The following is a 25,330-nucleotide window of genomic DNA, read 5'->3' as shown; positions in this document are numbered from 1 at the left end:
CTCAGAAATGGGATGACAGCCTCATGGGAGCTCGTCGTCACGTAAGAGAAAGTGTTTCAGGGACCCTGCTCACAGCAAGCTCCAGGACGCCTATGTAAAGCTCCTTGGGATTTTCAGCCAAAACTGGCCCAGTGCTGTGAAGGTATCCTCTGCAGGGATGCAAGAGCTCCCCAGCAAGCTCTCACTTCTCACTTGTGCTTTGTTTTACCATCCAGAACATCAAAACCTTAACCATTTAAAGTGTAAGAAGTAGCTCCAAAATACAGACTAAGTTAAAATTCGGTTTTTGGTAATGTTTCAGTGCGTTACCTCACACCAACATCACTACTGATATGAAAAAGCTCTTCTCCAAATCGTGCTGCAGCTCATTAAGAACAAATCCTTCTAGTTAAGGAATAACAAACATGGTCAGTGTAAATCAACTTTTGTGAATATTGCATGCACCCCCTTAAATATTACTGAACCAGCTACTGCTTAACAACATGAAAAAACAGTTTGGCAATTCCTTACACAAGAAGGACACCTCCAAACTGGCTGGCGGATGTTTAGATTTCACTTCAAATCCTTCTGCATCTGATGAGGCAAACCATCCATTCCCGAGGGTCACTGTACACCTGAATTAGACATGACCAATTCTTCAGCCACACTCCTATTCCACCAATTAATGACAGTTCTGATAAGAAGGATCCTGGCTTTATTGAAAACCAAGAAAAAAAAAATCTCCCTTTCAGCCCTAGCAAGGTGCAAGCTTACAAAAGGAATTAATTTTGCTGTAGCTATTCCTTACAGAGATGTCTGTTTTCAACAATTCTCAGCTTAATGACCCAGCTCTGAGCAGAGGGGATGCAGCACTACCTAAAGGAAAGCTACGAGCACTAATGAAAGAAGAGCCACCACCCAGAGGGTGGTAATAAATGGGGCCAAATCTAGTTGGAGGCCTGTGGCCAGTGGTGTCCCCCAGTGCTGTTCAACTTGTTCATCAGTGACTTGGACGAGGGCACAGAGTCACCCTCAGCAAGGTTGCAGATAACACAAAACTGGGAGGAGCGGCCGACACCCCCAAGGGCTGTGCTGCCATTCAGAGGGACCCAGACAGGATGGAGAGTTGGGCACAGAGGAACCTCATGAGGTTCAACAAGGACAAGTGCAGGGTCCTGCACCTGGGGAGGAATAACACCAGGCACCAGTACAGATTAGAGGTTGACCTGCTGGAAAGTAGCTCCGCAGAGAGGGATTTGCAAGTCCTGGTTGACACCAAGTTACCTATGAGGCAGCAATGCGCCCTCGTGGCCAAGAGGGCCAATGGGCACCTGGCTGCATCAGGAGGAGCGTTGCCAACAGGGTGAGGAAGGGGATCCTGCCCCTCTGCTCAGCTCTGGAGAGGCCACACCTGGGGTACTGGGTGCAGTTCTGCGCTCCCCAGGACAAGAGGGATGTGGGTAGAGTGACAAAGATGATTATAAGGGACTGGAGCACCTACCGTTTAAGGAAAGACTGAGCGAGCTGGGCCTGTTTAGTTGGAGAAGAGAAAGCTGAGAGGAGATTTGATCAACAATACCTGAGAGGTCAATGAAGAGAGGATGGGGCGAGGCTCTTCTTGGTGGTGACCAGTGACAGGACAAGGTGTAAAGAGTGTTAAGTTGAAACACGGGAAGTTCCATCTCCATGTGAGGAAGAACTTCTTCCGTGTGAGGGTGACAGAGCACTGGAACAGGCTGCCCAGAGAGGTTGTGGAGTCTCCTTCTCTGGAGATCTTCCAAACCCGCTTGGACGCAGTCCTGTGCCACGTGCTCTAGGTGACCCTGTGTGTGCAGGGGGGGTTGGACTCGATGACCTCTAGAGGTCCCTTCCAACCTCAACCGTTCTGTGATTCTGTGATACTTGCTTTTTGTTTTCTTTCTGCAAGTTTTTCTTTCGGTCTTGAGATGACTTGTCAAGAGCTACTGCCACTGTGGAGGGTGTGGGCCCTGGGCTGGGAACGGTGCTGCTCTGGCCCAGCCAGGCTGCACTCTCTATGGAACAGGGACAGATACCAACAGGTTCAGAGTTAGCTTACAGCGGGCAAGACCATCTAGTAAATAAGCAATTAAGCAATAGCCCTGCAGAGCACCAGGGGTAGAAAGGGTCAGGGAGAAAACAAAGAACAAAGACCATGTTGGCAGAACTACAACAGACAAGTAGCATCCATTCCTTTTCAAGCATGTTTATATTCAGCTCCATCAGAACTAAACTGGAACTTCCCTCACAGCTTTCTCCAATGATATACTACAATACTAGGTGATATCCAATAACATACTACAATACAATAGTAGGGAAGCTCTGCTCAAGCTGCCACCTCCATCTGCTACCTGTGTGCTTCAATTTCACAGCTGTTTTCACCTGCCCCTCAGCAAGGGAGGCAGCATGCCAGCTCTGGACCAAGGTAAGGAGCTGAGCTCCTTTGATCAGTACAGATCAATTCTTTCAAGAGTCCTCTAGGAGGCACGCTGGAACTTGAGCAAGACTTACAACAAGAAACTCATGGCCTGGAGTACAATCTTCCATTGGAGTCTGAGGGTGCAGATACACTTACTGACTCAACTAAGGATCTCTGGGTGCTCTGACACCTGAGCAGCGAAGGGCATGACAATACATACATACATATATGTGTGTATATGTATATATACACACACACTGAAAAGGTACATCAGAGTGGGTGCTACATGAATTTACAGTGCTAGGTGCCTGGCAGGTTCCATGTTCTGTGTAGAGATCCAAAGGAATTACAGTCACGAGACAACACACAGTAATGCAGATGGACATAACTCCTGTAGGGGGATGTCTTAGGCATCGGTTGACTCACATGATCAAAGCCTTAAAATTAATCTCTGTACTCGAGAGAGATCTTTGGCTTAAAAAGAAACCCTCAAATTTATTCAGGTTGAAGTAACTGTAACACAGAAAGAGATTTCTATAATTTACTAAAGTGAAAATTCACAGAAGGCTAACTTTCTGCCTCTTGAGAGCACTTTAAAAAGCTATTTAATTATTACTGAAGCTCGAAAGAAGTGCTTGTAATCTGATGAAAATGAAAGCATGCAAACCCTTCATACTTTCTTTCAACCATCTTCACAGTAGCAAAGGCATTACTGAGAGATTTAGCGTTTAGAAGCACGAATGGCTGATATTCCATAGGTTTATGTAATGGAGAGTTAGTGCTCCACTCCAGACAAGTTATTGCAGCGCCTCCTCCAGCCTTCCCTCGCACGGCGGGCAGCAGCACATACCTCTTTGGCTTTGCCACCTGCGCACACACGCGGCCCTGCTACAGAGAGCATCGCATGCAATAGCAGTGCCCTGCTATCTATGGAGAAAATAGCTCAAGCCCAACCACAGACCACTCTGCCACAGCAAGCGATGGAGACTCCACAGGGATTCTCCACTTTCCCTTAGAATTACAAGTAAGTGAAAGAGTGAAAAACAAACAGGATCAAAAAACCTGTAGGTACTAGCCCAGTTTGCCCCCTCTCAGCTCATTCCCACTTATTACAGCCTCCCTGGTTGACTGTAGCGCCCAGATAGTAATTTACTCAGTGAATTCAGTGCCAGCAGTGGATGAGTCCATTTTAGAGCCAAACGCAGTACCTGGTAAGTGCTGATGTTAGTAACTAATTCCCTCCACTAGTTAACTGCAGCACCAAGCTTGTCATTTAGTTCACAACTTCGGTGGAGGCAGCAGACTAACTCATTTTAGAGTAAAACGCAGCCACTGTTAAGTGTTCACCTTGGAGCTATTTCTAAGCTGCTTTCTTGAGAAGACGGTTATGCAGCCATGCCACCATCTCTGCCCGCTCCCCACTAGCACATTTCTATCTGGTTTCAGTATAATTGAGACACGGATAGAAGCTGCCACATACTAAACCCCAGCACAGCCAGTGCAGCAGCACCCCTTTCAAAAAACACAATTAAAAGAAGTCTCCTGGTCGCTGCTCCTGCTGCGAGGCACCTACGGGGCCGCTCTCCCCACGTTTGTCCTTTAGCTCTTGCTTCACTGCTGAACATCCCGATGTTCAACATCCCGACCCACGGTGCTCCCGGGGCTTGGGAAATTGCCTGCGCTTTTTATCCGATTCTTTTGATTTTGGCTGGAAGACAAAATTCTTTTTTGTTAACATCTCCATTAAAACTTTATAAAGCCCTTTTGCCCCACCACCTACTCCTACTTGTTTCCTATAACAAGGAAGTGGTCAAGGCCAACAGTGGCAGTTCAGGCCATAGCAGGGGGTTGTGTTGCTGGTAAACCGCTTTAAGTCTTCGGTGGAAGAGAAAGGCAGGACGAGGTTGGCAGGGAGTACCTGGGCGCTCAGGGCGCACATCCTGCCCGGCCCATCACCGCTGCTGCTCAAAGTTGTTCCTGTAGCAGCCACTGAGGTTGGGTGCTTCCAAAGTGACGGATTCCACCTCGACATCACCAGAAATGTGCTAGGAAAATACACAATCTCGGTTAAAAAAAGAAAAAAAGATCCTCCTCTATTTAGCAGTGTTGATTCAGGGCGGCTGGGGGAGTTCCCTGCAGAATACCAGCAATACCTGTTTCTGCAGAAATAAATTACCATCTAATGACTTTGTGGTCCAAACTGCTACACTTAAATGAGAGGTTATGCATACCCTGAATTCAGACAGATTTCTATTTATAGAATATTTATTTACGTCTGCGATGCACTTAAATATAAATTGCAGTATCTAACGCCAAGCTTTATAACGTGCCATTCACAAACCATTAAGTATTTTACTACATGTATTGTAGAACAGAGAAATTTATAGTCCTCATTTATGGCATTAACAAGGAATGATGAAATCACAGTAAAGTTGTATTGCTTTTCAGTTTATGTGGAGATTTAATGTTAAAGCATTAGTTACAACTCAGCTTTTAATGTTTTATTATAATAAAAGACACAATCAGGTGCAATAATGTACTTAAAATTAAGATAAATGCTACTAAAAGTATACAGGCTTTCAAATTGAGGTACAAATATAGACTTAACATGCTCTCAGTTGCTAAGTAGGAGCAGGATGTGGATATAAATATTGATTTGCTCATATAAATGCATTTTTTTCAGGAGCTTCATCACCAAGTTTCAAATAAATACCAACTTTGTTAGAACATTAAAAGCAAGCATGCATTAAATTTATCCCTTACATCTTTTTTAAGCTTCTAGATCATCCCTTAACCAAAGAGTTTCTTTTTCCACACTTTGATTGACAATGTTTAGAAATAGCATGGAAATGGTGGCTTTTCTTTTTATCTTTTTGTTAAGTTCCCTCTCCTTTCATTTCATGTTGCTGGTTCAGAAAAGATCAGCTCTATGGGAAAAACATTTTCCCCATTTCTGCTGTTCCTGCCCTCAGAAAACAGCACCATGACGTCTTCCAGCCCTCCCACTTACCAAACGGGTAAGGAGGAGAGGAAAGCTACGTGCTCTGTAAAAATAGGGGAAAGGGAGAGAAAGGTGGCTGGCAAAAAAAAAAAAAAAACAGGCGCCAGTTAATTTCTAATGCAATATTTCCATGCATTCTGCCTTTTTTTTCTCCTCTTCATCAAAATCCTGGTAAAAGGAGAAGGGGTAAGACAGAAAAGCAACATGTTTTTGAAACAGTTCCGTTTTAGTTAATAATAATCAATTTTTAAAATATCACTTGGATATTTTTCTATATTACATTATTGCTCCGCTCCCAAGTATCTCTGAATCCTACGGCAGGTGCCTCACAAGCTCCTTCTCGGGGCCTTCAGCAAGTTTCAAAACCACCCAACAATCCACGTTCCCCACTTCAGTCAACCCCTACACTCAACTGCTATTTCAAACACACACCCAACAAAATGAAGAGAAAATGCTCTCAAATAGCTCTTTGTAGAGCTCCCCAATACTGAATTATCATCTGCTGTATAAATACAGGCTGCTTACATGCAGGAAATGGGAGCTCAAACATTAACTCCTGACACTACCTATCATTTACGCAATCTTGAAGCAAATTAAATCAAACAAAAAAGGCTCCAAGGTCCCAACCCTTTGCCACGCACAGTAACAAAGGAATTCATGACCTATTTTTCTTCCATCTTACCTACTAGCTTTATTTTGATTAATGTATACTAGTGATACTAATCCTTGCTCAATTTTGCAGCTAAATTCAGAAGACAGAGGACTTTGTCAAGATCATTTTGTTTCCAACTTGTCACGTACATCTTATATTTATGTAGTAATAAACAACACTTATTTTAAGTAAAGACAAAAGCTCTTGCTTACCAAGAAATTGCTATGTGGAAATACCCTGGTGCTGCTGCATGGGCATTATGAGAGCTCCGTGCAGCTTGCTCCATTAATTGTGCTTCCCCTACAGCCATCTGTAGTCTCGCACTTTTAGTCAATCTCATCAAATGCTATTTGTTACCTCTAGTTTTAAAGCATCAATCAAGTGCAAACAGGAGAGTCCTTTGTCAGCTCTGCCTCCTGCCTGTCACAAGATGTCCTTGATCTCGTACAATCTATCTCCTCCAGTCCTAAACTCTTGAAATGGCTTCAAGTTTAGGCTACCCAGTACCTGCCCACATTGACCTATCTGGAGGGATAGCTAAATCATAAAGTTTAATCCTTATCTTGGATGTGTTTAACAAGCAGGCTCCTTCCCAAGCAACTTACCACATATCATGAAAAAAAAGAAAAAACTATTACAAAAGTGGACAGAAAGCCCAAAATAAGGTACAGAAGTCGAAAGGGTGCCCAGCAAGGCGCGCCGTGCTCCAGCCGCGGCTGCTTTTCTCCGCTCCGTTCCCCCGCGGCAGCCGCACGGCCGAGGCAGCGGGCACGGCGCAGCCCGCGCCCTCCGAGCAGCCGCCGCCGCGTCTGCGCGCGAGGCCAGCGCCCGCAAGGGCAAAGCCTTCACCAGCCACCGCCCCGCTTCGTGGGAACCTGTAGCTTCCCGCCGTGCGTGTTCTGAACTCAGAAACGCAGAACGCGCAGGAAATGCCGCGTGCTTACACTGCTCTAAGGCAGCAGCCGATGGAAGAGGTAGTAACAGCAAAGCTATGCTAACCCCTTGCCCTTGCTGATTTCTCAGGACCACAGTATTAACTTGATCAAACCCACTGTCTTCACCCAGGAGAAAAAAAAAGGTCAAGGGCCTGAGACTCTTCCAGAAGGCACCCACAGGGTCAGTGCTGGTGCTTCCTGGGGCAAGGCCCTCATCTGTTTGTAGCCAGGAAGTGCCAGGAGATGACCTACTCAAATTCATAGTGTAACTCCTACTTCATTTAGTTTTTTTTTTTTTTTTCTCTCTAACCCTGAGCACATCATTTCTGACACAGCAAAGGCAACAGATCACAATTCCTCTCAAGTCAGAACTCAGGGAACAAGGACACAGGAATCATTTCTGACCAAGGGAGTACCAAACCTGTTTGGCAGCAAGAGCACTGAAAAGCTGATGCAAATACCAAGGCTAAGGGCATGTAGGTAATGCCGTGCGCATTCACCAGTAAGATTCATCTGCAACATCAGTGAGACAAAATAAAAGCCAATTCAGAGAACAGGGCAGAAAAACCCCATGGAGAAAAATGATGGGTTCTCCCTTGCGGTTCTCTTCAACTTAGAAGTTTCATACATGTATGCTAACCTACAAGAGCAAAAAAGCTCTTTCCCTTTCAATGCTGGTGTCAGGGAGAAAGGTGGGTATCGTGCAAACTGTAAGGTGCCCACTTTAGATCAAGGCCCTTGCTCTGACATAGGCATTTTCATGATTTTGCTGCTCTAAAGAAGTAGTATTCTTGTGCTCCTTCGGGTCGATTAGGACCAAGATGAAACCATTTATTCTTTTCAAGAAAGCTGAAGCCTTTTATGCAAACTAAGAACTCTGCTTCAAAAGGTTACACTTCTGAAAGCCTTGAGGAGCAAAAAGGTCTCAAGCAATGCTGCTGCTGCTGCAGGAAAGGCAGCTTGCATATGGGATAGGAACACTAAAGTAATTGCTGCTCTATAGCTATTTTTTTGCCTTGCAGAACCCCACAGAACTTATCATACGTAACTGCTGAAGGCCAATTCACCAGCATTGCAAATTGCTGCATTTCAAAAGCAACCTACTCAGAGGTCTGATCATCACCCTGCGGCTTTTTGCACACGGCTGGTTTCGTTAATGTCATCCAGAATGCCTGCCTAGGCAATAGTCCTACTCTACAAGAGTGTGAGACTGCAGGAATAACATAAACCTAGACAGCTAGATGCATATAGCCAACCTTTATTGATGCATACAGGCAGTACCTTTCTTAGCAACCTTAATTTCATAGTCATCATTCAATGAAGGTCCTGGCATGCATTTACAGAAGTGGGAACAGAGGCTGTGCCTGGCTCTCCAGAGAATTTCCAACACAAGTAGCGGGAGAAAGGGAGTCCTGTGGTCCCGTCTGGGGCCTGGAAAGAGTCCCAAGGCAGGACATGGCTAACCAGTCTGCACAGTACAAAAGACTCTCCCAGCCTAACCCCTCTTCTTCATGACTTTAGTTCCATTTCTTCCAGTGTAACAATTTATTTTTGGGGTTACGTTAATGAGATCCTTTCTCGAATACCTGTGGTTTTCTCAAGGGTAAATCCTATCCATTAAGGATTCCCCTGTGCAGGTCATGGCTTCCAGAAGGCTACTTACTCTCCTGAGCATTCCTGATTCCTACCTCGCAACAACCTAATACCTAAGCACCAACATTGCACTACCTTCTGAGGAGCAGCCAATTACTCGCACATTGGGCAGGACTCCTCATTTTCTTCACACCGTGTCACATAACACAGGGTGCAAGTCATATGGGCCAATCCATATTACATGTTGGTCACAACATTTGTAACGCTCACCACTTCTTAGTCCTTTGTAAACTCTTTCACTCTCATATTTTTAGTATAGAGACACATTATTTGTGCTACTGGGTAGACTCCAGAGCTACCTGCTACCTCCTCGTGGTGCCAGTGCTCATGGATGCACGTTCCAGCCTGCCAGAGGAGCGGCTGCAGGGTCCCTCCAGGCTGCCTTGGCCAACGCGGCCGGCCTGGAACACGAGTACATTATGGCAGATAAAGGTCTTAATGGAGAACAGATTTTATGGCTTTGGACATGTCTTTCCTTTCCTTATTGCCTCACTTACAAGACAGAATGTGCATTTATTTATTTTTATCCAATGGAACAAATTTATTTTTGTACTGAAATATAGTTTGAAATAACATGGAAGCGTTGAGAGGTTAAAAAGATTTTTGGTAAAACTAGATTAAGTCTACATTTAAAGTAATGGATAATTAGTGTGTATATATATAAAACATTTGTTTTCCATCATTCATAAAGCAAATAAGATCACAGAAGCTATATGGAGAAGACAAATGTGGACCTTAGCACAAATGCACACCTTCTAATTAAAACTGTTTAGGACCTATGGTCCTAAATATGGTACTAATATTAAATAAGCACAAAAATCGCAGTGCTTTTAGAACACTACCTGAAAAATTAGTATTTGACAGCCTATTAGTCATTATCCACTTGAATATAGCATTTTGCTATATTCATGTTGCATCAATATTGCATATTGCCTTCTACAAATCATTCATTTGCATGAAATGTTTAACAACATGCAGGAAAAGCTACATTTTTCTCATTCAAAAATATATGGCCATAGATATTGGCCAACGCAGAACAGTTTAGAGAGAGGAAGGAATATTTAGGCACTTCAAGTATTGAAAGTCACTTTTGGAAATACATGAACCCATGACTTGCAGGCTCCCCTTAGTTTAGTATTTAAAAGGGCTGTGAATGCCTACAGAGGATTCTCCCTAAAACTATTCACTAATCAAGTTCATAATTATATACGGAACACAAGTTCCCTTTCTCTTTGTGGAATTAAAACTACTTACTACTTCAACTTTATTCCCCATGAAGAAAAATGTTTTTGCTTGTAGACACAAGTGAAATGAATTCCTGGCTGACAATGGGTTGGAAACACTGGACACACCAGTGTAACCATGGCCACAGCCAGAGTGCGCCAAGCAGGAGGAGAGAAAGTTTCTTCTGTACCAAACCAGAAAGTCTTTGCACGCTCATCCAAATGACAGATAGTCTTTAGCACAGACAAACATGGCAGGGCCATAGTTTGAACAGCACTTCGACTGCTTCAGAAGCTTTAAGCTTCCCAGCTGCAGTTCACATTGACTCTCAGAACCAACTTTTTTTTAGATATGAGATAAAATTTGCATTGAGTGTAGAGTTAAAAATATTCTGTATTTTGGTTACTGAAATACGGAAAGACTCGCAAAACACCAGGAATCAGGCTCACTGCTCTCCATCCTCAGCACTACCACATTTCACGCTGTAGCACCAGTGGAGCCATGTCCTTCCCTCAAGGTAACTGGCAAGGTTGCACCCCACAGTCATCAGCCTAGGGACCTGCCTAGGCCTCCACACTGCCTGCAGCTGGTGCGTCCCTTCCCTCCCTGCAAGAGGGAATGAGCAGGAGGCAAAGCCTGTGAGCCAGGCTACCCGGGGGACTGGCATGGCCACGACGGGCCAAGCGCCTCTCTGAGCTGCTCAGCCTGCGGAGCTCACGCTGTAAAGCTACAGAAAAGCTGCAGAAAAACAAGGGCATTTATTCCTACAGAGGAGAATTAATCAGCAAGTCTTGAGAAAACCTCTAATTTTCAGAAGCAATTCTGTGTCTGCTGTGAACACTGCCAACAAAGAGCTGCGACTCGAAGGCAGCAGCACAGTACGTGAGCATTGTTGTTTTTACCTCAACTGGTAGAACACTACCACACAGGGAGACTCATCAGGAACCAAAGAAATGATAAAACTTGTGACCCGAGCGTCAGGGCCTCTGCTGGGAACTGGCAGTACTCGCTAAGCTCTGAAACCTGTAAAGATCTCCTGTTTTATAACGTGTTTGCACTGCCCTTGTGCTTTTGTTTTAGCACAGGGAGGGCTGTGATCCGTGAGTGCCTGTTACAGCTCCGCTCTGCCTTGCGTCTAGCACAAGAACCAGTCTGGCCCACGTCAGGCCTTCGGAGCACGGATACCGAGTGCTGAAACAGCTGCATCTTCAACATCCTGATTCGAAGGAAACCTGAGTTCCCATGCAAATCAAATGCAATACTAAATTCCTGTCCTTGAATGCCATTTGCAGATCATTATTCATGAATATGAAATCCTTCCAAAAATAATGAAAAGAGAATTTAAGGCTTTTTTTTTTTCTTACATTACCAGTGGCATTTGTCTTTTAAATGATTTGTATCCAAACTGAATCTACATTATTACTTAGATATCTATTTTCAGGTCAGCAGCTAAGCAGAAAAGCCAACTTCTATTTCCTTGTTCCCAACAGTGATGCACACAGGGTCCTGCTAAGTGTGTCATGGCTTCCAGCTACTGTTGGAGAGTGAAGCACGGCCCTGGAGACGGGCTGAGGAGAGTGCTGAGCTGCTCCTAACGCAGGGGACACCGGAACAAAGTTAAAGCAAAGCAAACAGCTGCAGGGTCCATCACAGAGACATCCCCGGCAGAGTCACGGTTGGTGCCCATTAAAACATCCCCCCCACACTGCTGCCCGCACAGGGAGCACGGGCAGCCCCAGAGCCCGTGGCGCAGCTGAGCGCTCCCTGCCATACACTGCTCTCCAAGAATCCAGCCTTGTTTGCAGGAGCGCTCCCTTGGACACGCTCTTGCTCACAGCAATTAAAAAGGCAGTTGTTGATTACGGATGAGAGTTCAGGCTTCCTCGCCAGGCCTCAAATCATAGAAAACCCTGGCTGTTATTGGTCTCACTCCCTACAATCCAACACAGACCTAAACCTGGGCACAAAACACAGTATTGCTGTAAGCAGTCCTTGCACCTGCTTCTTTTCATACCCATTGTATCCTACTGCTAATCAACACAATGCTCACTAAATGAGATATAGATCCCAGGTGATGTTTTTCCCCCGTGAAAGGATTATGAACAAAGAACTGGAGAGACTTGTAAAAGATGCACTGAAAAGCATCCAAAATTCAAGGTGATGATTCCACTAACACTTGATTTATATTTTTAATCCCTTTCAGCAAGAAGGATAAACTGCAATGAGAGTCATGCTTCAGTTATCTTGAGGGCTAGTTGTTTAAGATTATTAGAACAGCAAAGCTATAAATATACATGCTATGAAGGTGAATATCATCAAGAAAGTTGGACAAGTGTTTTTCTTCACAGAAACCATTTGGTTCAAGTGCACAGTTCGGTCTTTGCTCTTCAAATTCCAAGGCAAGTGCATCTTTGACATAACATTTTTATTGTCACAGAAAAAGCTTTGACAGCAAGAACTGCGCACTGAGGCGTGTATAATTTTATAACTCTCACCATTTTGTTAATCTGCAGCTACTGGATGCTTAAGAATTGAAGATTCTATTAAACGCAACAGATTACTAGTCCTTCTGGTTGCAGGATCAATAGACAGCAGCCAGAGCCCACGCAGCCCCAGTTATCTGTGAGTGCCTGCTGCAGCAGTGACGCAAAGGCACACGCCAGGGCTCGCAGCGCCGCGCAGGAGCCGCCACGCAGCGCTCAGCTCCTCACCACCCCATCCTTCACTTCCCCACGTGGAGCCAGCTGAGATAAAATCTCTCGGCTCTACAGTTTTGCCGAGGTTGACACAACCAATTACTAACTAAAGACTCATTTGCAGGGGTTATCAACTAAATAATTTTCTTGTCATTCCTGGTGAAGAGCCCAAGGCTCTGAAGCGATTTGGTCATGAAGCTCACAGGCCTTGTCTGGGCTGAGCTTGCTTGGCTGTGGCAGCAATTGCCCAGTAACAGGTGACTCGTGCCCTTTACCGCAGCGCGCAGCGATGCCAACTCCTCGCTCTGTGCGTGCTGCAGCCCTACGGCTCTAATGTCAGAAGCGGCGTGCAAGAGAGCAGAGACAGGGTAACACGACAGGTCCCAGGCTGCAAATACAAAATCACCTGGTTCAATCAATGACCACTGCAGGAGTGCAAACGTATTGTTTGGCTAAAATCGGTTTTAGATCTAAAGAGCAGGAAAAAAGTCTAGTAAATGAGAACCTATAAAGTAGAAGACCATTCAGCAAACTGTACTGAGAAAACAGATAAAAGTTATACTCAAGCACAGCCTAAGACCAAAGGGGAAGAATCCATCAACATCACACAACCTCCCTTCATTAACAACACAAGACACAGGCATCTGACAGCTCATCTCACCTCCCTCTCTCTGCAACCTCGAGACCCACAGGGACTAGGAAAGCGACAGACCCAAAGGGCAGATAGCAGAAAGGTTTCCCCAAAAACCACCGTTCTGCCTGGATTATCAAAGCTTTCCTGCAGTAACTTGGACTATGATTATATTTAGATCTAACTAGACTAATTTGGATTCTTAGGCTATAAAAACATTAATTGAACTACAGATATGAATCCGTTCATTCCCCTTTTCATGCATAACAACATTTGGAGTGCAATATAGTTGATTTATTCATTAAAGGCCAACGTAAAAATGACTCATGCATTTTCAGTAAGCCAAAGAAGCAACAAGAGTTTCACCAAGCTCCTTTACAGAATACTCAAGTGTTTCTCATGACAAAAAAAAAGAAAAAAAAAATCTATCATTTGATGATCAAAGAGGTAGAAGAGGAGATGGCTAAAATATGTAAGATAAAAGGCCCATCAGGGGTCATAGGCTGGCAGATGGTTGATCCCTTCCCATATGTGTATTTCCTATTACTCTCTTAACAAGAAAAATATATGTAAGGACATGGCCTGCACTCATCCTCTGAGCTTCAGCCATTTAGCCTAGCAGTAGTTTAAATTGCACAGATGTCCAGCTTCATCCCCAGAGAGTTAGCTACCTTTATTTCTTGGATTCCTTTCTCAGATGCTGCAGCAGTTCCTGGCAGGAAACCATCGGCTCTGATGCATACAAGTCCATTCTCTGGCTTGTGTGCATCTGTCCTGTCGTGCTGCCACCAATGCTTTAGTCCACAACTATAGCGAAACAAGCACATATTAACAAGTTGACCATATATTGTTATATTTTTTGCACCCCCAGATACATTTTTGACAACATATGAGTTGTAATAAAAGATAAAAATCAGTTTCTCACAATTAAACAGGCCAACAGCTGAAGTGCTAGCATTGCTAACACTGGAAGTTAAAAACTCACTCAAAAATGGTGGCACCAACAGCTTCTCTGCAAGTACAACAGAAGTGATATTCACATCTGAGAAACCATAAAATCAGCAACAGACCTTCAGGAAATATTCCCGGCCCCCAAAGTGACCCCTTTATGTTGTCCTGTTCCCTCCTGGCACCCGTGACACCTGAGCTGCAGCTCCAGCCGCGCGGTTAGCGCAGGGCGCGGGAGCCGCCCGCGTGGCCATGGCTGGGGCTCGCGCCGCGCTCTGCTCTGCTCTGCCGTTCAGGCTGTACTGCAGCGCGACCACCAGCTCCTGTGCGCCGAGAGCAACAACAGAACCACAACACCAGTCCCCACGGCCAGTCCGCTTTACAAGTAGCAGCAATACAGTGCTAATTTTTACCCTAATACATATGGACAAATTTAGACATTCATCACTTGAATAATTACAGAGAACTTCTAAAAATTAATTACATCTGTATCCATCAGCATATTTATGCCACCACTATAACCATGTGGCATCTAAGCATCTTAGAGAATTTACAACCAGAAAAGAACATTACTATCATCTTGTCTGACTTGCTGCATAATACAGGTCATAAAATTTTATATAATAATTTCTACATCAAGCTTCTATCCTCTTGTGCAGCTAGTCTTATCTCCCTATTAAAAAAGCTGACAATTTAATATCAAGCAAAAACCAATTCAATACAAGTAGCTGTTGGCCTTAACTGGGTAAATGCATATCCCATTACCCACAAATTTCAGCAGTTTCAATCCCAACTAACGGATTATCATTAACACGGTTTAAAAACCCCAGTAAGTACTTCTATATACTCTTGAAGATAAAGTTGATGAGCAAACTTGACAAAACAAATGTACTATGTAGAAAATTACTTAAGACGTTCATCATGGTTTCTAATCTTCTGAAGAAACAAGCTCATTTCCTAAATTTTAGCATCAAAGGTAGGCAAAAAAAAAAAAGCTGCCCTTTCCACAGCAGCTGAGCAGGATAAAGCAACAGCTAAGATCCTAGAGAGCACAGGGCCACAGACAAAAGGAAAGATGAACTGCAGCTAGGATAGACCAAGTGCTACGGTTTTCAGCGCAGCACCGAAGTACCCGTAGAGCTGATGCGACTCTAGCACTTGCCTCGCACACAAGGCACCTGGCTTCTGACTGGAAACAGCAGCTCGAAGGAGAACTACAAAACTGAATGAGGAAAGGCCTACACCAGCTTTGGCTAGGAATCCAGGATCAGGAGCAGGGTTTGCATTTGTTGCTGTAAAGTGTTGTGCAGCTGAGGTGCTATAAAACTGAGGCAGCTGTTACCTGTCCGGACTGCTCTTCACGTTCCCGGGAAGCTCGCTGCCCTGTCCCTAGGGAGCAGCCGGCCCCGAGCACACCGGCCTGCTGAGCACCAGCATAAGGTGTACAACATCCCAGCAGAGCTCCCAGCAGCTGGCATTTACTGAGAGTGAAGCATTCTTTCCTCTTCTGTTATAACAGGGAGGGAAGAAGCTGCTTTAGTTACCACCCTGTGATAATCACTACGTGCACTAAGTTTATTAGTACTAGGTAATGATGCAAGGGAGAAAGCAGCAAACATCCATGTCGCTGCTCTCACACAGGGCCCACAGCTCGGCTTTCAGGCACCTCTCTCAAGTGTCGCATATCTCAGCATGGGGCATAGCAGAGCCCAGAGCAACTTCTCTCCGGTCCCTCTCTTTTCCCTTTTACAGGACACACCAAGCCCTATATCCAGAGAAGGGTACTGCAGCTCTCAATAGTGAGCTGCTTTTTCTGCTAAATATGGTGATTACCAACATTATGGCTCTTCCACGCAGCTAGAAGGACTATGGCGAGCTGGGAAGCAGAAATTCATAAATCCTTGCTGCTAATGAGGTGGCCATTAGCTCACATAGTTGAATGTTCTTGTGCTTTCACCACTGCCAGGAAAACGCAAAGACCTCTGGAGAGAAAAGCTGCAATTCCTCTTTTTTTAAAAAATGAAAAAAATAATAACTTCCACATAAATTCTAGTTTAATGTTCTGGAAAGGGCTACTTCAGCGATGCCTGGGAAAGACATCCATATCTGTCTGCATCTGTAGTCTTTATGATAGCTTCTACTGCTCCAAAATTTCAGTAAAAATCACTATTATCTTTGATGGTCCTTTCTACCTAGCGATTAACATTATAAACTATTTACATTAAGAATGTTCTGAACATAGGAAAATAAAAATGATATTCACATTTAAAGACAAAATATTTTCTCAGGAGAACAGCTGTATTGTGGGATAATTGTGCAGCATTAAAAAGTAATGATATTTAAAGCTTGCAGTTCACCTCCCCAGGCTTTTTCTGGAAGGATCTTGCACACCCGTGCACTTTGTCACGAGTCCTGTGACTGGCACAGGGCAGCGGTCTACAGCTATCTGTGCCCTTGCACCCATCACTGAAGCGCACATGACCACTGATCAGCACAAGCTGACAGCTGTAGTTCATGAGCTCCACGACACACGTCGCAGAGACAGTCCTGTGAGTCAGATCTGATCTTCTGCACATGACACAGGCCAGAAGAGGCTTTGGATGATGAAAGCAGGCTGAGCAGTATCACCTATTCTGGGACAGAGGAGCTGAGGACATTTATTGGCTTCAGCAGATGTGCATTTAGAGGCATAAATATGACAGTTGTTGCAATTTCTGAAATTTAGTGAAACTTTAGGTTGTAGGGAGGCTTTCAGGCTTGCAGAAACTTGTATAGATGCCAGCTGCTACTTGGTAGTCTGGACAAAAACCACGTTTACAATGCCCAAGGCATTGCATTACAGTATCTACATTTTTAAAGCCATTTATCAGTCTGCACTCTAATTTGATGACTACAGGATATAGAGAATAGCACACCTGCATCCTGACAAGATAACTCTGGATACTCTACTTCCTCATAGTGGTCATGGCCAGGGATGCCTTACAAACTGCATAGGAATTGCTCACACAGCTTACTTAATTTAGCTGGCTTTCCTTATTTCTCGGCCTTCTGAAACTACAGAATATTTGTTGCAAGACACTATCCACTATTACTGTTGGGGCCTTTTTATTAACAACTACACCCTTCAAATGAAGGCGTCTGCTGGATGTTTGCATTGCTGCTCTGCAATCTACTGAAACCTGGCAAATTCCAATTACAGCATCAGTTCATGAGTTTCTGAATCTTCACATTGCACTGAAGACCAGACCAATTTCAGAAGCTCTGCAAAGGTTTTGCTGACACTGTGCACTTCAGAACAAGATTCATTCCATCTACACCACGGACAAATGCTTTGGGGATGGTTTCAGCAGGGTTCAGGCTGTGCTCCGTCCCTCTGGATAGACTGAGCTAGTTCACATTTTGTTGTTGCCAGCAACTCTGGAAGCCATTTGGCTGCTTCCTAAGCAAACCACCACCACCACCACAAAAAAAAAAAAAAAAAAAAAAAAAAAAAAGAATTCAAACTTCAAAAGATTCAGGCACTAATCTACCCTCAGCTCAGATGCAAAAATCAATGGGTTACAACTAAAAGCTGCCCAGATCAAGACTCATATTGCAGTTCTGGAAGTTGCGGAAGTTGTCAAGAAGCTGAAGGTGAATACAGTAGCACCAATTCAGTCTCACTGAAAAATGATGCATTGCACTCCCAAGGTTTAAAAAAAAAAAAAAGTCTGAACGCTAATCCGAATGCTAATATAAGAAAAAGAGCCGAGCAGCAGTAACTGAGAAAGGAAAAAAATCAAGTCAATGAAACAGCCTCAGCCTACCAAAAAAAAAATCAATTAGGACTGTAAACTGCATTAAAGTCTCCTTCCTCACATCATTAGGAGCGATGATGGCAGAAAAACAGAACAGCTGACAATTCTGTGTTGGACGGGGCTCTCACTGACCTTCTTGGCAAAGCCCACCCCGTGGTAAAGCTGTCATATATTAGAGAGACCTTACTGCGCCCTACGGAACTGCATGCACTATCTGCCTTAAAAATGCTGCGCGAATGGGAGCAGCGAACTCGCCCGTCCACAGACTGCTCCGAACCGCGAAGGTTTGTCGGTGCCGAGAGGAGGCTCCGCAGAGCAAGGAGCGCTCTCCTCTGCAGGAGGGAGCCGGGGCAGAGCCTCCAGTCTGCGGCACTACTGTCAGATTTGGGTGGGCCGGGAAGAAGCGCAGCCCTCAGAAAGCTCCTCCTACAGCTTGAGGGACAGCATTAGCACTGCAAAGCAAAACGAAACTGCTAGGAATCCTACCATTTAACCGGTATCAGCAGCATCCAGCATGTATCTCTATTAATTAAAGAAGAAAAAAAGAGAAAAAAAGTCAAGACAGTCAAGATAGAGCACATGTGTATGAAGGCACTTAACCATTTCCACAGAAATAAGATTCCATCTTCAATTTTGTAAAATAAGTCTGACTAGGGCTTGTTTCCAAATTTTCCATATATGAATATTCACATGTGTGCATGTGTGTGTGTATATATATAACCCAGTGGCCAAATAAAACTTCACTACCCAAGAACTGCCCAACACTTGTTTGATTCAACTGTCAGGTCTCTTCTCAGTAGTGATTTATTACAGTAATTAGCCAGGAATTTGGATCAGAATTTTTTTGCTAGCAATCATGGTGCAGTTTCCAAACTCAACCTGCAGTACTGGAGCACTAGGGTACTAGGTCCTGCTGCTTTTCCCATTAAACATTAATAGGAGAGCTGCAGAGCCGGGCATACTGCAGCCCTAGCAGAATGGAGTGGGACTGCTGGGAAGATTGCACATACCATGGAATTAGCCATTTTCTCTGCCTGAAACACAGCACTCATCTTCCCAAGATCATCTGCTCTATGCCTATATATATATATAGAAATTGGACAGGTGATTTTATACATATACATATATAAAAAAGCAATTTACAAAGCTCTTGAGTACAAACAGTTAGAAAACTTATTAAAAGCCATTTGCCCTTATTTAACTACCCCAATAAAGTCATAAACTTGTTTTTTAGTAATGTCTACTACACTATTGTTATACAGAATCTTATTTTGCCATAAAAATGCCAAAAAATAACTGCAGTTTCTGTAGCAGTGCAGACATTATGGGCATGCAGAACTGCTTCTATGTAGCAAATAGAAATTCTTTGGTCTGTTGTTTAATACGAATTAATCAAACCTTCACTGGCTTCTCAAACTATGTTTAGCCACTTTGCTTAGACAAGTAACTAAAAAACAGCACTAACTGCTATGAAAGCGGAGGGGGAGGGAGAGGCCATGCTGGGAAGGAGCTGAAGGCGGTGGGTGGATTCAGCATGATTCCAGCACCGATTTTTCCAGCATCCCCATGGGTCCATCTGCAAAGCTTGTGAAGCACAGTGAAAGTCCAGACCCCACTTCATTTGACCTCAGACATTTGACCTCACACTGCAAAATAATTTATTTAACATTAAAATTTACTCCAGCTGAAATCTTGTAACTGGAAGAAATAATGGAGCACATATTCTCATTTATCCTGTCCCTGTGTTCACCTAGTAGTTGAAGAAAAAATCATTTGACAACACCTGCTTTGCTGACATTTCATCTCCTTTGTACAGAACCGTGTTATTACTTTGTTCAGTAATCTACAACAACATAACCTGTATTTTTACCCCTCTAGAGCTGCTATTCCCTAACAGGACCACGAAGCCGCTGTCGAGGACGATGGGACACGACACAGCCTGGGCAGGGAGGGCGGGAGCCGTGGCAAACCGGGCCCGCCGGATGCACGAAACTGCACGGGAAGGTTTCACAGGCGCCCTCAAAGGAGGCTCTCCTCACAACAGAGTCACGTCGGGTTTTCAGGAAATAGCTCTAGTAAAGACCACCTGAGAAAAAAAAGTTTCCACTGACTCTAAGTTGGGTTGGAAATTGTGAAGAGAAAACACTCAGAATTTGTGTGTTGATGTTTTAGTTCTGAAATTTCAGGGGAAAAAAAAAAACTCCTGTTATTTCTCCATTTTCATTTATTGTCTTCTAGTGAAGTAAAAATCATTTTATGACAAAAATGATGTTTTTAGAATTTTCACGCTAGACAAGTCTGTTATTCTCACTTGATTTGCTTTAATTCTCCTCTTATTCCTTCCCCCACTAGAGGTGAGGGGAGTACCTTAGGAAATGAAATGCAGCAGACAAGGACTTGACAAATTTAGCTGTGTAAATCTGCAAAGATTTTCAGCTGCTACAGCTTAAAAGTGAATAAAAACAGTTTGTTTCTCTTTAAATTTCTGGAAATTACTCTTTCCCTGCAAGTTCTTGAACATCGTGTAATATAAAGTTTTAGAGTAGCATGTAAAATACAATTGTTCTGTAATACAGAAGTTTTTAACGACTACACTGTCAGGTATTTAACTGAAAATATTAAGAAAAATTTTCTTTAAAAAAATATTTTCCATGTTTTAACTGCTCATCTTCAAGTTTCTAGCTGAGAATAAAGGAATAGATGAATTTTAAACGGGAGCTGATAATAATAAAAGCCTAATGAAAATCTATTCCTTCTCCTTGACTTTACGAATGGAACTGAATATTACGAGGAACTTCCATTTTATCTGAAATCATAATAAGAAATTTGTCTGTAGTGCTTATATCTATAAATTATAAATTATTAGCCATTATTAACCTTGTTTTCCAATATTCATCTTGATCTCACCCTGCATTTGTATAGAAGCTAATTTTTCTCTTAGTTGATATGCAACTCATCATGGCATTATAGCTCCAAGCTCTTGATAGTGCCCAGGTTAAAATACAAGAAAACACTAAAAAATAATGGTAATAATAATAAAATGATAATAATAAAGAAATAAAACTAGCAAACTTTAAGCATTCCACTACTGCAAACAGTAAACTCACCTTCATGCTATCACGACCACACATCTGGCCTGTATGTAAAGCAGAGGAGAGGGAGATGTCCTGCTCCATGATTTTTCTCTTACACTGCAGTACCCATCTCTCCTCCCACCTCATTTAAAGCTAGTGAGGCCATTACTGGCTTCCGAGCACTCTGGGTTTCTTGTCCAGAATCCATCTATTTTACCCACTTGCACCAGACTTATCAGACTTATTACCAGACTTATCATCTTGTTCTGAATACGGATGATAGCTACTGAGCAAGGGTAGCAGCAGGACATGATTTTCTGAATCCTGTATGAGAGGAGATGAATTAATCTTTGGTTCACTGGGAGAACTGCACCAATCTCTAGTCTGTCTAGAAAAACAAAGTCTAGCTTTTCTAGTTACTTTTTTTTCTGGAAAATTTAGTTCTTAAACCTCTGCATTCTTGTAAGCAAAGGCAGGCAGGGCATGAAGAAGCTGTGTGGAAGAGTGCAGAGTAAGTTTAAACATGAGCAATCTTATAGCAATATTCGTACAATATTCCCTCTCTCTTAAAAAAAAAAAAAAAAAAAAAAAAAAAAAAAAAAAAAAACAGTGTCCCTTCCATATTTCTCAGGTTTTGGACAGGCTGAAATTCAGATGCCTGCTAAGCTCTACTTGGCAGCCTTGCTGGACGAGCTCCCACTGCCTGGCAGCTGTGTAAAGCTGAAGCTGTTCTGGGGCACTAGCGAATTTTGGAACTCAAAAAACCATCAACTTCCATGACTAAAACAAGCATCTTTTATGAAGAGATATGGAACTGCAGAGGATAACTGCAGATGTGCAGTGGATCCTCCTCCCCTGCCAAAAAAAAAAAAAAAAAAGAGAGAGAAAACAAGACAAATAAGAAACAGCATCTTCAGCTCAGAAAGGCACTACACCCCAAGCCAGAGGAGCAGGCAAGACTCACTACCACCTTTCCTGTCTCAAGTAGCTGGTCACAAAAGTCATAATAATTATTATCATCATAATCATCCTTCCATCTTCCTTATTTTCCTTCAAAACACACTACTTCCAAAAGAGTATTTTTCTTCTCTCCCTTCGTGATTACAGACAAACTATCATGAGTACCAAATGTTTCAAGGGGAGCTCGTGGTAAGATCAGGAGGAGAGCCGGCAAGGCTCACAGCTAAGCGCACCACGCTGCGCGCCCCGAGCCTGGACGCAGGCCAGGCTCCAGGCGGGCACAGCTCCAGGGGTATTAGCAGAGGAGCTCTTCACGTCAACAGATGATAAGCGTGTGCTGTTCTCACACTTCCAGACCTCCCCGAACCTTTTGATACTGTTAATCAAGAAATGCTGTTTCAGGTTCACAGGAGTCAAGGGTGACTGGCCAGAACAGCTGTAAGTTCATCAGCAAGGTGCCCTATATGACCACACATTAACAAGACACTTGAAAGGCTGGGCAAGAGAAGCCTAATCCATGTGAAGAAAGAATGTTGTATTTAGGAGCAAATGGAAGAATTCAATATTGCATTCAATATTTCAAACAAGAAATCAATAGCACATTTTGTCTGAATAACAAATTGATTTAGGAATAGAGCCCTTGGATTTACCATTGGAATTAAGCTCTCACAAAAGAGTCACAATTTTTTGTTTGTTCTAACTGGAAATTTCCTCCTAACAAACCTGGTCTCCTCCACTACCTTTTGGCTTCCTTTATTGGGGAAGGCAGCATTTCTGGCATGCATCCTTCAGCCCTTTGAAAAGGCCAGGAGGATAGAGAGGACAGAGAGAGCAACATATTCCTGCTCTCTACTGCCGCTGCCTACAGAACATTCGAACAGACTCGGTTTTTATCTCCAAGGCATTTAGTGGCCTGGTTTCCGGCTTCAAAAAAAGTCTTGGAAATGAACTCCTGCGGTATGGAAGACTTCAACCTAAAGAGAAGAAAGAGAACTATCCAGGGCAGAGTTTCCTTAGAGGTCAGTTCCAAACTGGAACAGAGGAGCAATCCTGCCCCCTTTTTTTTCTCTTTTTTTGAAAGGGTGGAGGAGGAGGGGAGAGAGAGGAAAAAAAAAGCACTGAGGCAAAAAATTAAGAGAAAGAATATGAAGCTATAAAAACCAAAACTTGACATTGCACATACTATTCTCCCCTCGGAGAAAAGAAACTAGGCAGGAATTAGTTACAACAAATGTGAAAAGACTTAGTCATATTTGACACAAAACTCACAGGAATAAGACAGGAATGAGAAGCATGGTGACAAAAGTAAGGAAAGAAACCATATAAACTGTTCTATAAAAGAAACCTCATATTGCCTCAGTAACCCTCTCTGTTGGACAAAGCTGATTTATATCAAAAATGTCAAATGATACAGCAAGGATCATAGCAGAGAGCAAGGTTATAAACTAGGAAGCCACACTGACTACTGGAGTTACACTACTGAAATGGAATATTTCATGAGGAACTATAAATAAGCCTCAAATTTTATTTTTCCACTGATAGCTCTCTCAAACAGATGCACAACATTTAAGGCTCAACCCTAAATATCCTGAGAGAAATTTCTTAAGCTTTAATCTTCCCTCTACAAATTATCAATTAAATCAGCAGACTGTATTTTGATTCCGTTTGGTCAAGCATCAATATTTTTGGCTGCTACTGGCACTGACCATCAGTTAAGCACTAAATAACTTATGTTTACCTGTAACTCTCCCATTTTTTTTCACTGCTTGCCACTCGCTCCAGTCTCACTTGTTTTAATGGATGACTGACCGTTAATTATGCAAGCAAATACTCCAAGAGCAGGTAACAGTCTCACAGACATCAAGCTAAACAGCAAGTAACGGCATGAATACACTCAAGAGGACAGCAAAATAAAACCCCAAAGCAAACATGAACACAATGCAAATATATTACAGGGTATGTGTAAGAGGCAGAGGAAGTGTGTATAGTCTACTCCAGTCTCTGTGCTCAGTTACATGTAACTAGGATAACAGTGAAGAAACTTTAAAAAGTTATCCTAATTTACCTCTCGCAAGTGGATGACCTTTTCTGGTGATAACACTTCTGCTGGCCGTGTAGTCCCACCATTCACACAGAAGGAAGCTGCGTTTTGCCAGCCGGGTGCAGGGCTCATGCCTGACCAAGTGGGCCGCACAGAGCGCTTTTCTGGCCAAATGTTTTATCATCTTTGAACTACAGATGTTTTCACCTGTAACAGTTCAAATGTACTTCCCGACTTCAAGGTGCTTTTTATCTCAAATCAGTGAGTTACAAATATCAAGATGCAAGCAATACTCAAAGGCACTTTTCTTGAGAATTTCATCCCAAACCAAGCTTCACTAGTATTGCTTTACAATGAAGGCCATTTCACCTACTCACCTCACTGCTTTTTAGTTACATAACAGCAAAGCTGCAGACCAGGAGCCGGCAATTGCTTTCTGCCTTTGAATAGTACATACTTACATACTGAGGTCTGCTCTTTCATTGTAAGCTTGTTGTCTTTTCATAGTATACATCTGTTCTGTGCACTCCCAAACTCGACTGTGGGTGGGCCTGATGATGTCTCCATGGTGGTGACGGGGAGAAAGAAGATGACAGCAGAAAACACAGGAAAAAGTGGCTTTTACTGGGGAGGGGAAGAGGGGAAGAAGGAAGGGAATAGTGAAAAGAGCTGGTTTTACAAGAAAGGTAGATTTGAGATGGGTAATTCCTTTCTCCCATCTCTGGTCTTCTTTGATACTTCAACAAGGGAGACAAATTTCAGCTTGTGGTAACAGAACATGCTATAAAAGAAAGATCCAGGACATGCTGGATTCAGATTCGGATGTTAAAATTGTAGTCAAAAGAAAGGATTGCTCTTGCTTCAGGCTGTGAATGCATTTCTCCTTTTTTGTCGCATATATTATATATTTTTATCTGTGCACACAAACATATATACTATGTAAAAAAAATGAAGTATTAGCCCCAAAGACTTTTCCTTCTAGATATCTAGATACCTCTAACAAAATATCAACGATGAGGACAGGGGAAAAAAATAAAAGATTCTTTTGACCCCTTGATCCTGACTTTTGTATTAGAGATGGCCCTGTCTTTCCAAATTCCAGTCATGACAATGGAATAGATATTGATCTTTCCCACCAAGAGTGCTAGACTTTTAAAACTGCTTGCAGGAATGGACATCTATAACTGTGTGTGTACATATATATATATATATATATATATATGTTTGTATGTATATACACACAGATACACACATGCATTTGATCTGGATAACTTTTAAAATTTCACCACTGTATCTGGCCAT

Source organism: Tinamus guttatus, unplaced genomic scaffold, assembly GCF_059628265.1.
Source record: "Tinamus guttatus ecotype Peru unplaced genomic scaffold, ASM5962826v1 Tinamus_guttatus_pri_ptg000023l, whole genome shotgun sequence".
In the NCBI taxonomy this organism is placed as follows: domain Eukaryota; kingdom Metazoa; phylum Chordata; class Aves; order Tinamiformes; family Tinamidae; genus Tinamus; species Tinamus guttatus.
This window is presented reverse-complemented; position numbering follows the sequence as displayed.